This window comes from Melanotaenia boesemani, chromosome 2 (assembly GCF_017639745.1).
Source record: "Melanotaenia boesemani isolate fMelBoe1 chromosome 2, fMelBoe1.pri, whole genome shotgun sequence".
Lineage (NCBI taxonomy): Eukaryota > Metazoa > Chordata > Actinopteri > Atheriniformes > Melanotaeniidae > Melanotaenia > Melanotaenia boesemani.
Window position 1 is genome coordinate 1,393,098 of NC_055683.1, and position 11,232 is coordinate 1,404,329.

Sequence of the window (11,232 nt, forward strand, 5' to 3'; positions counted from 1 at the left end):
CCTTAGGCCCCTCCCCTGTCCACATTCCCTTCCACCTTCCTCAGGCCCTTCCCCTGTCCACATTCCCTTCCCCCTTCCTCAGGCCCCTCCCCTGTCCACATTCCCCTCCCCTTCCTTAGGCCCCTCCCCTGTCCACATTCCCCTCCTCCTTCCTTAGGCCCCTCCCCTGTCCACATTCCCCTCCCCTTCCTTAGGCCCCTCCCCTGTCCACATTCCCCTCCTCCTTTCTCAGGCCCCTCCCCTGTCCACATTCCCCTGCCCTTCCTTAGGCCTCTCCCCTGTCCACATTCCCCTCCTCCTTCCTTAGGCCCCTCCCCTGTCCACATTCCCCTCCCATTCCTTAGGCCCCTCCCCTGTCCACATTCCCCTCCTCCTTTCTCAGGCCCCTCCCCTGTCCACATTCCCCTCCCCTTCCTCAGGCCCCTCCCCTGTCCACATTCCCCTCCCCTTCCTCAGGCCCCTCCCCTGTCCACATTCCCCTCCCCTTCCCTGTCCACATTCCCTTCCACCTTCCTCAGGCCCTTCCCCTGTCCACATTCCCTTCCCCCTTCCTGAGGCCCCTCCCCTGTCCAGATTCCCCTCCCCTTCCTTAGGCCCCTCCCCTGTCCACATTCCCTTCCACCTTCCTCAGGCCCTTCCCCTGTCCACATTCCCTTCCACCTTCCTCAGGCCCTTCCCCTGTCCACATTCCCTTCCCCCTTTCTCAGGCCTCTCCCCTTTCCACATTCCCCTCCTCCTTCCTTAGGCCCCTCCCCTGTCCACATTCCCTTCCCCCTTCCTCAGGCCTCTCCCCTGTCCACATTCCCCTCCTCCTTTCTCAGGCCCCTCCCCTGTCCACATTCCCCTCCTCCTTCCTTAGGCCCATCCTCTGTCCACATTCCCCTCCCCTTCCTCAGGCCCCTCCCCTGTCCACATTCCCCTCCCCTTCCTTAGGCCTCTCCCCTGTCCACATTCCCCTCCCCTTCCTTAGGCCCCTCCCCTGTCCACATTCCCCTCCCCTTCCTCAGGCCCCTCCCCTGTCCACATTCACCTCCTCCTTCCTTAGGCCCCTCCTCTGTCCACATTCCCCTCCCCTTCCTCAAGCCCCTCCCCTGTCCACATTCCCCTCCCCTTCCTTAGGCCTCTCCCCTGTCCACATTCCCCTTCCCTTCCTTAGGCCCCTCCCCTGTCCACATTCCCCTCCCCTTCCTCAGGCCCCTCCCCTGTCCACATTCCCCTTCTCCTTCCTTAGGCCCCTCCCCTGTCCACATTCCCTTCCCCCTTCCTCAGGCCCCTCCCCTGTCCAGATTTACCTCCTCCTTCCTTAGGCCCCTTCCCTGTCCACATTCCCTTCCCCCTTCCTCAGGCCCCTCCCCTGTCCACATTCCCCTCCTCCTTCCTTAGACCCCTCCCCTGTCCACATTCCCTTCCACCTTCCTCAGGCCCCTCCCCTGTCCACATTCCCCTCCCCCTTCCTTAGACCCCTCCCCCGTCCATTAGCTTCTAGCTCCGGAGACGTTCCCTCTGCTCCAGGACCGGACTGGAAGCTGCTGCTGGCTGATCCCGTCCTGCTTACCGTCACATATTAATGCCTGTTAATGAAGTGTGTGGAGGAAATGTAGAAAGTTAAAGTTCTGTAACATTTTGTAGAGAACAGCTGCAGCTGCTGGTTAAAGGACTTAAAACGACTCTTTAACTTTAGCTCTGATCATTTTGGGCCAGGGATGTTTTCTATCTCTGTTTCTACTGTTTTAAATGCATTATTCCAGACATCACCAGAGCTTTACATGATTAATGTCTGTATCTTTTATTTTATTTTTTTATTCAGTTCTCCACTAAAATCCATTTTAATTAAAAAATGTTGCTTTTTGGGGCAAATATTATTATGAGATTAAAATGTGATTAATTGTGATTAATTAATTACAAAGCCTCTAATATATTAGATACATTTCTTTAATCAAGTCCCAGCTCTAATATATACATCCATATACATTACACACTTCATTTAGTTGGTTTAAAGTCTTCTGTAGAGTTCATGTATCTCCATCTCCATCGGGTGTCACATGACCTTTAACTGTCTTGCTTATTTCAAGCAGAAATAGCAGGAAGAAGACTTCCTGAGTTGTCCAGCTACTGTTTCCTGTACTGTCTTCGTAATCTGGCATCATTGCCTCCAAGGCCACACAGACCAACACACAACCACACCCGAGAAACTCATGAGCTGAAGATGTAAACAACATTTTTGTCCTGGTTGTGCTGCAGAGACTTGAAGGTTTCCACATCACTACTGTGTTTTTTGCTTAAACCTGAGAGGCCCAGATCAGCCCAGGAGGAGGAAGAATGTTTTATTTGACTTGTAGGAACCACCTGGAGCATACCCAGGAGAGGGTCCAGGTCCAGACTTCTCCTCATGCACAATTAACTCTTGATCCTGATCCTCTTGGTTCTCATGCTTCTCAGACTCTTTTTCTACAACTACAATTATATTATTATATATTACTAATTATCTTAACCCATTAAGGCCCGACCCATGAAAAACTGGTAAGAAAAGTCCATTTTTTTTAATATGAGGTCTTTATTTGGCCCTTAAACAAAATGTAACAAAAAAATTTACATTTTTATGGGTAGATATCTACCATTTATTACCATGTGATATATTAAAAATATTATAATGTGGTTTTCTGCTTCTGGGTATCTATTAGGAGACAGAAGACAAGTATCAGATTGTGTACAACAGGATTTGAGCAAAGTTTTTACCATAAATTGAAACTGTATGTGACAAATATGCCATGTCTTGCTCTTATGAACTTGCTCTAATTATGAATTAAAGTAATAATATTATATTATATTATATAGTACTATTGTAATTTCCCTTTGGGATTAATAAAATATTTTTTATTCAGTTAATTCCAGATAATAATAATAATAATAATAATACATTTTATTTGTTGGCGCCTTTCTAGACATTCAAGGTCACCTTACAGGATAAAACACAAGAGTAAAACAAATCAATAAATACATTCATAAATTAACGGATAAATAAAACAATAATAAAAGCAGTGTGAAATATTACAGTGAGGATGCCAGTTTAAACAGATGTGTTTTGAGTTTGGATTTGAACAGTTGTATAGAATCAGAGTTACGGAGGTCTGGGGGGAGATGAGGAGCAGAGCAGCTGAAAGCTCTGCTCCTCATGGTAACAAGGCGGGCGGGGGGACGATGAGGTGGATGGAGGAGGAGGATCTGAGGGAACGGACTGGTATGGAGACATGGAGGAGATCAGAAAGGTAGGGAGGAGCGAGGTGATGGATGGCCTTGTAAGTGAACAGCAGGATTTTGTAGTGGATGCGGTAGGTGACGGGGAGCCAGTGGAGCTGCTGCAGAACAGGGGTAATGTGATGGGTGGAGGCGGTTCTTGTGATGACCCGGGCTGCTGCATTCTGAACCAGTTGAAGTCTATGAAGAGTTTTTTGGGGAAGACCGAACAGAAGGGAGTTACAGTAGTCGAGACGGGAGGTGACAAGACTGTGAACGAGTATGGCGGCGGTGTGAGGGGTGAGGGAGGGGCGGAGGCGGTTGATATTGCGAAGGTGAAAATATGCTGACCGGGTTATGTTATTGATATGTGATGTGAAAGACAGAGTGCTGTCAAGGATGACACCCAGACTCTTTACCTGAGGGGAGGGGGAAATGGAAGAATCATCAATGGGAATGGAGAAACTGTCAGATCTGGAGAGAGTGGATTTGGTGCCTCCTAGTAAAATTTCTGTTTTGCTGCTGTTTAGTTTAAGAAAATTTGAGGTGAACCAGGATTTAATCTCTTGAAGACAATCTGTGAGGGAAGATGGTGGGAGGGTAGAGTTAGGCTTGGTGGAGAGGTAGAGCTGGGTGTCATCCGCATAGCAATGAAAATGTATGTGGTGTTTTCTAAAAATATAACCGAGGGGGAGGAGGTAGATGAGGAACAGCAGGGGCATAATCATTTTAAGCTAATGTTCTGAACTCTGATCATGTAGAAAGAAGAATGAAAACGGCCACTGGTTGGCTTTTCTTCTTTTTTAATTGCTCATTAGAATAAAAAAAAACTCAACATTTGCAATTCGTAGCACAATGTTGCTTCAGTGAAACCTTTGAAACCTGGTTTTCTCCACATTAACATGACAGCATCACACAGTTGCTGCAGGTTTGTCGGCTGCATCCATGATGAGAATCTCCCGTTCCACCACATCCCAAAGCTGCTCTACTGGACTGAGATCTGGTGGCTGTGGAGGCCGTTGGAGTCCAGTGAACTCATCGTCATGTTCTAGAAAGCAGGTGGAGATGATCTGAGCTTTGTGACATGGTGCATTATCCTGCTGGAAGTAGCATCAGAAGATGCTCCACTGTGGTCATAAAGGGATGGACATGGTCAGCAACAATACTCAGGTAGGCTGTGCTGGTTAAACCAGGCCACGTTGGTACTAAGGGGCCCCCCCACCATTACACCAGCAGCAGCCTGAAGCGTTGATCCAAGGCAGGATGGATCCATGTTTTCATGATGTTTCCAGCAGATTCTGAGCCGAGCGTCTGAATGTGGAGCTGAAATGGAGACTCATCAGACCAGCAACGTTTCTCCATCTTCTATTGTCCAGTGTTGGTGAGTGTGTGTGAATTGTAGCCTCAGTTTCCTGTTCTTAGCTGGCAGGAGGCACCTGGTGTGTCTTCTGCTGCATCCTGGTCCAGACAACTGCTGCTCTCTGTGGTGGTGGGCGGGGCTCCGGCTCAGCTGTAGGGAGGAGGGGTGAAGCTGTGATTCAGGTGAGGCAGATGGGTGCAGCTGTACTACATGTCTGATCATGATCTGTCTTTATCTACAGTGGTGTGCTGAGGCCCCAAGAGAGCAGACATCCATGCTCGCTGTCCTGGTCGTCCTCTCATGCGTCACAATAAGCCAGAACCACATCCATGCTGTTGCTGTGCCGGGTGAATCCCTACAGCAGCAACACTGCTACACAGACCATTTCTGCCAACCATGGGGTGTCCAAACGTCCTCTTTTACCTGGACATGTCCTCTCTGAGAGCCAAACAATGAGTTTGTCTGGAATTTCAAATTCCTCTGGGATTTTGCTCTGTCTCAGCCTCAGATATGTTTACATGGGATTTGTGTTGTGCTTTAGTCCCTACACTTGCTGATTATTGACACCAAGATGGAAGGGGGGGGGGGGGGGGGGGGGGGGGGGGGCTGCAGTGCTTAGAGGCCAGAGTTACCTGGCAATGACACCATTTGCTCTCATAGATAAACAGAAAATAGAGCTACTTGTTGAACTTGTTTAACAGGGCGATGGCTGCAGGGGAAACAGGAGAAGACCAGGTTCGTGGTTTAGACTGAAGCTTTGACAGTTACACCAAAATCTGTGACCACAGGGGGCGGTAGCGTACATTTCTCTGTATGTATGTCTTAGAAAACACTTTTATTGAAGTCTGAGTTCATTATAATGCAGGTACAGTTAAGTCACATTCTGACGGAGGTGGACTCTTCTAATATGTGAGCCAGGATCACAGAGGTCACCACTTCTTTTCTTCTTCTCTGTCTCCTTTTCTTTCTTATGTTTCCGTGTTCATAAATATTTATTACATTATTGCTTTACAACGGGACAGCTCCACACGTATGTAGATGATACATAAAACAGTAACTTCATCATACTGCAGTAGCTTCGAATATGGACACATATACTACATGAGACCCCCCCCAACAGGTGTGGCACCGGAGAGTCAACCTGCTGCTCTGACTGAGGCTGTTAGGGAGGGAGGAGGAACAAGACCAGGCAGGTAAGACCGGTTCAGGCCTCTACACAGCAGGCTTTGTTGCATGTCTAATGAGTGAAACTGAACCAGCTGATAGGCCTGTCCTAAGAATTTAGGGATTCAGTTCAAACCTTAAATTATTTGTATTGCGCCAATTCATAAAAGTATCATCTCAGGCCACTTTAAAGACAAATCAATTCAAGCCAATTCATTTTCATCTTATCAGTATTCATTCAAGCCAATTCATAATCAATAACCTCGTTAAGGGAACTAACAGATTACATCGAAACTAAACGTCAATCCAATCCCCAACCTGAGCTGCAAGATCTGACAGTGGAAAGGAAAAACTCCCTTTTAACAGGAAGGAAAAACCTCCGGCAGAACCAGAACCAGAACCCGGCTGCCTGGACCGGTTGGGGTGGAGAGGAGAGCAAAGAGAGACCAGCAGACCCTGCAGCTTTTAACCAGGAAGATCTGCTGAGAGGAGAAACACGTTAATGATGCCGATACTGTCACGTTTCTACACGGAGGATGAGGAGCAGAGAGATGGAGAGGAAGAGCCCAGTGCATCATGGGACGTCACTCAGCAGTCTAAGTCTATGGCAGCGTAACTAAGGGATGTTTTAAATCTGATCATATAGGTAGACAGGGCGTCTGCCTCCCAAACCCAAACTGGGAGCTGGTTCCATCAGAGACGGGCCTGATAGGCGAAGACTCTGCCTCCCATTGGACTCTTAGAGACTCTGGAACCACAGGTAGACCTGCAGTCTGAGAGAGAAGAGCTCTGTTGGGAATTTATGGAACTATGAGATCTTTGATCTACAATGGAGCCTGGTCATAGAGAGCTTTATTTGTAGGAGAAGAATTTTAAATTCTATCCTGGATTCAACAGGGAGTCGATGAAGAGAAGCTAAAACTGGAGAAAAATGATCTCTCTGCTGGTTCTCACCAGAACCAGAATGGATCATCAACAATGTAATAATATTACACATTTAATTAGGAAGCAGAGATGAGCTGGTAGGTAGCCTAAACCTTCCAGTGGTGGTCTAACAGTGAGTGCAGTGATGATGAACTGCAGGTACATGGCCTGAGGGGGCTGTAGCGCAACCTCACATGATGGGACTTGTTCAACCAGGGTTACCTGGAAGAAAAAACTGAGACTGTGTTGTTCTAAATGCTGCACAGACAATGTCACAATCAAGAAAAACATCCAGGTTTCCCAACCAAAAAAACACTGATGACCAGTGAGGCCACAAAGCTCCTGAAGGAGCGTCCTACCGCCTTTAGCTCAGTACATCTCTGCCAGAGCTGAACTAAACAGGAGCAATAAAGGAAGCTAAAACGGTCTGCAAGAGTAAGACTGAGGATCAACTCACAGAGAAAAGCACACTGTCACAGGGTGTGGCATGGCTGACAGCACCCACCCACCACCCACAAAAGATACTGACAACACTAAACCGGTTCCAGGACTCCCGGCTCTGGCCATGAGACACGTGTTTCAGCTCGCTCACATGCCACATATAGTATCTCTTCATTCATTCATTATCTTGACCGCTTATTCCATGAGGGGTCGCAGGTTAGCTGGAGCCTATCCCAGCATTTTAACAGATGAGAGGCAGGTACACCTGGACAGGTCACCAGTCTGTCGCAGGGCCAACACAGAGACAAACAACCATTCACACACACTCTCTCTCCTAGGGAGAACTTAGAATGACCAATTAACCTATCGTGCATGTCTTTGGACGGTGGGAGGAAGCCGGAGAACCCGGAGAGAACCCACGCATACACGGGGAGAACATGCAAACTCCACACAGAAAGGCCACACCCCCCAGGTTCAAACCTCCCCCCCAGCCGAGGCTCAAACCAGCGACCTTCTTGCTGTGAGGCTGCGGTGCTAACCACCACACCACCGTGCAGCCCTATAGTATCTCTCACACTGAGAAATCATAGGACGATGCTGAAAAAGTCCAGCATGGACGTGTTTCAAGTGGAAATGTGGAACATCAAGCTTTGTAGTTGTTAAAACCTTTTGTCTCCGTGGCTGCTTGAAGGTGAGGAGCAACCATGTTGTGTCAGATGTGGGGTGAGATGCAAGGGGGTGTTGGAAGAAGTGAATGCCTGGGAACAACAAAGAGCTGGAGGTAAAACATACATCTTTTTATCGGAGCCCTGCCCTGCTGCTCCTGCCTCTATGTTTCTTGCTTCAAAGCACCTGTTTCTGATGCTGTTGCTTTAACACATTTGACTGGTTCCTCCATTTCAGGAGTCTGAGGTTGATTCATATTTTATTGTTTTCAAGCAAATAGCCACTGAGCCAAACTGGCCCAAAGAGTCTTGGTTCCTGTTGCTAAGGTGAGGACTGGTTGGAAAAGACCAGGATATTTGTGCTAGTCTGGCCACCAGTTTGGACGATGGTGCTGAAAAGAACTTTTAAGCTCATTAACTTGTGGAGGCGTAACACTGATGGGATTAAACCTGTATGATGGGATTAAACCGTATGATGGGATTAAACCGGTATGATGGAATTAAACCGTATGATGGGATTAAACCTGTATGATGGGATTAAACCGTATGATGGGATTAAACCGGTATGATGGGATTAAACTGTATGATGGGATTAAACCTGTATGATGGGATTAAACCGTATGATGGGATTAAACCGGTATGATGGGATTAAACTGTATGATGGGATTAAATCCGTATGATGGGATTAAACCTGTATGATGGGATTAAACCGTATGATGGGATTAAACCTGTATGATGGGATTAAACCGTATGATGGGATTAAACCGGTATGATGGGATTAAACTGTATGATGGGATTAAATCCGTATGATGGGATTAAACTGTATGATGGGATTAAACCGGTATGATGGGATTAAACCGTATGATGGGATTAAACCGTATGGTGGGTTAAACCGTATGGTGGGTTAAACCGTATGGTGGGATTAAACCGGTATGATGGGATTAAACCGTATGATGGGATTAAACCGTATGATGGTATTAAACCGTATGATGGTATTAAACCGGTATGATGGGATTAAACCGTATGATGGGATTAAACCGGTATGATGGGATTAAACCGTATGATGGGATTAAACCGTATGATGGGATTAAACCGGTATGATGGGATTAAACCGGTATGATGGGATTAAACCGGTATGATGGGATTAAACCGTATGATGGGATTAAACCGTATGATGGGATTAAACCGTATGATGGGATTAAACCGGTATGATGGGATTAAACCGGTATGATGGGATTAAACCGGTATGATGGGATTAAACCGTATGATGGGATTAAACCGTATGATGGTATTAAACCGGTATGATGGGATTAAACCGTATGATGGGATTAAACCGGTATGATGGAATTAACCTGTTAAGCCCAACGGACCCACCAGTGGGTCCAACAGGTGTAAACACAAGTTCATGTGTGTAAAAAAGTTACTTTAGTGATGTAAGGATTTTTTTTTTATAATGTGTCTTAAAGAAGAAAACCTAATGCCACTAAATCAACTCTCCAAGTGCATTTAGTCAACAAAGTATTTGTTTAATAACTTTAAAATACATATGCCACAAACAACAGCGCCACCATAACCAGTAACACCCGAAACAAAATGCAACACAACGCGTTGGGTATCAAATGAAACTAGAAAAGCTGCACTTTCATATGATACCAAGCATAAAAAGATATTCATCAAGCTCCTCACGTCAGTCTCAAAACAAACACAAAGCTAACCGTCGCATATCACAGCAGCCTTATCAGACAGCATGTTTATCACCAAATACACCAAATCCCAAAGCTATTCTCACAAACAGCGATACTTTTTTTATTTCCTCACCTTTTGGTGGTCATTTTCAGTCTGTCCACATTGTTCTTTAACCAAAACTCACAGCGTAGTAATCCATAATGGTGAAACTGCGTCATGCGCTAACATGTCATATGCTCCCATTCACAGCCATTTTGTTGTCTTGTTGTGGGTCTTGGCAGTGTAAATAAAGTTTGGTCAAATTCTACATCTTACAAGCTTTCCAAAGATATCTTACACATGAACGACACTTTATCTGTCAGGTTTAAATACTTGCGCGTAAACAAGGAGCATCGTTGCCATTTTGCTGCAGTTACGCACGTGGGCGCACCGGAAAGAGCGAATATCGAACAGCGTTCATTTCTTTGCTTCATTTTAAGTTTTTATCCATTTAGAACAAAGGATAAAAGCCATAAACATGTCCAAGAAATTACACAGAACCAAATACACCGCGTTAGAAGCTCTGGAGGAAATACAGACACAGCATAATTTGGCACAGTTTGTGTATCCAAGTGGCCAAAAATAGAAAGTCCGCCTGGTTCTATCCACACTAAAACCTGCATAACAGCTATGAGCTTTGTTCTATTCTCATGAAACTTTGTACAGTTGTAGTCAAGAAGTTGCTGAATCCATGCAGTGGTATCTTTATACACAGAATGATTTCTGTCATGATGTTTTCATCTGTGTACAAAAAAAGGATATTTTTTATTTTTACCTATGGTTTATGACAATTTGCACAGGCATATTAACATTCACAATGTTTCTGACACTGGATTTATATTCCATAGGGTCTTACCTATCCATTGAGACCACGCTTATGTATATTGACCTAAAAATTACAGAGTTATTGTTGATTTAATTTGGGTAGGTCTGTTCAGGCAAGCTACACCTCCAAAAACCCTCGGGCTCAAAGGGTTAAACCAGTGTGATGGGATTAAACCGGTATGATGGGATTTAACCGTATGATGGGATTAAACTGGTATGATGGGATTTAACCGGTATGATGGGATTAAACCGGTATGATGGGATTAAACCGGTATGATGGGATTAAACCGGTATGATGGGATTTAACCGTATGATGGGATTAAACCGGTATGATGGGATTTAACCGGTATGATGGGATTAAACCGGTATGATGGGATTAAACCGGTATGATGGGATTAAACCGGTGTGATGGGATTAAACCGGTATGATGGGATTTAACCGTATGATGGGATTAAACCGGTATGATGGGATTAAACCGGTATGATGGGATTTAACCGTATGATGGGATTAAACCGGTATGATGGGATTAAACCGGTATGATGGGATTAAACCGGTATGATGGGATTTAACCGTATGATGGGATTAAACCGGTATGATGGGATTTAACCGGTATGATGGGATTAAACCGGTATGATGGGATTAAACCGGTGTGATGGGATTAAACCGGTATGATGGGATTTAACCGTATGATGGGATTAAACCGGTATGATGGGATTAAACCAGTGTGATGGGATTAAACCGGTATGATGGGATTTAACCGTATGATGGGATTAAACCGGTATGATGGGATTAAACCGGTATGATGGGATTTAACCGGTATGATGGGATTAAACCGGTATGATGGGATTAAACCGGTATGATGGGATTAAACCGGTATGATGGGATTAAACTGGT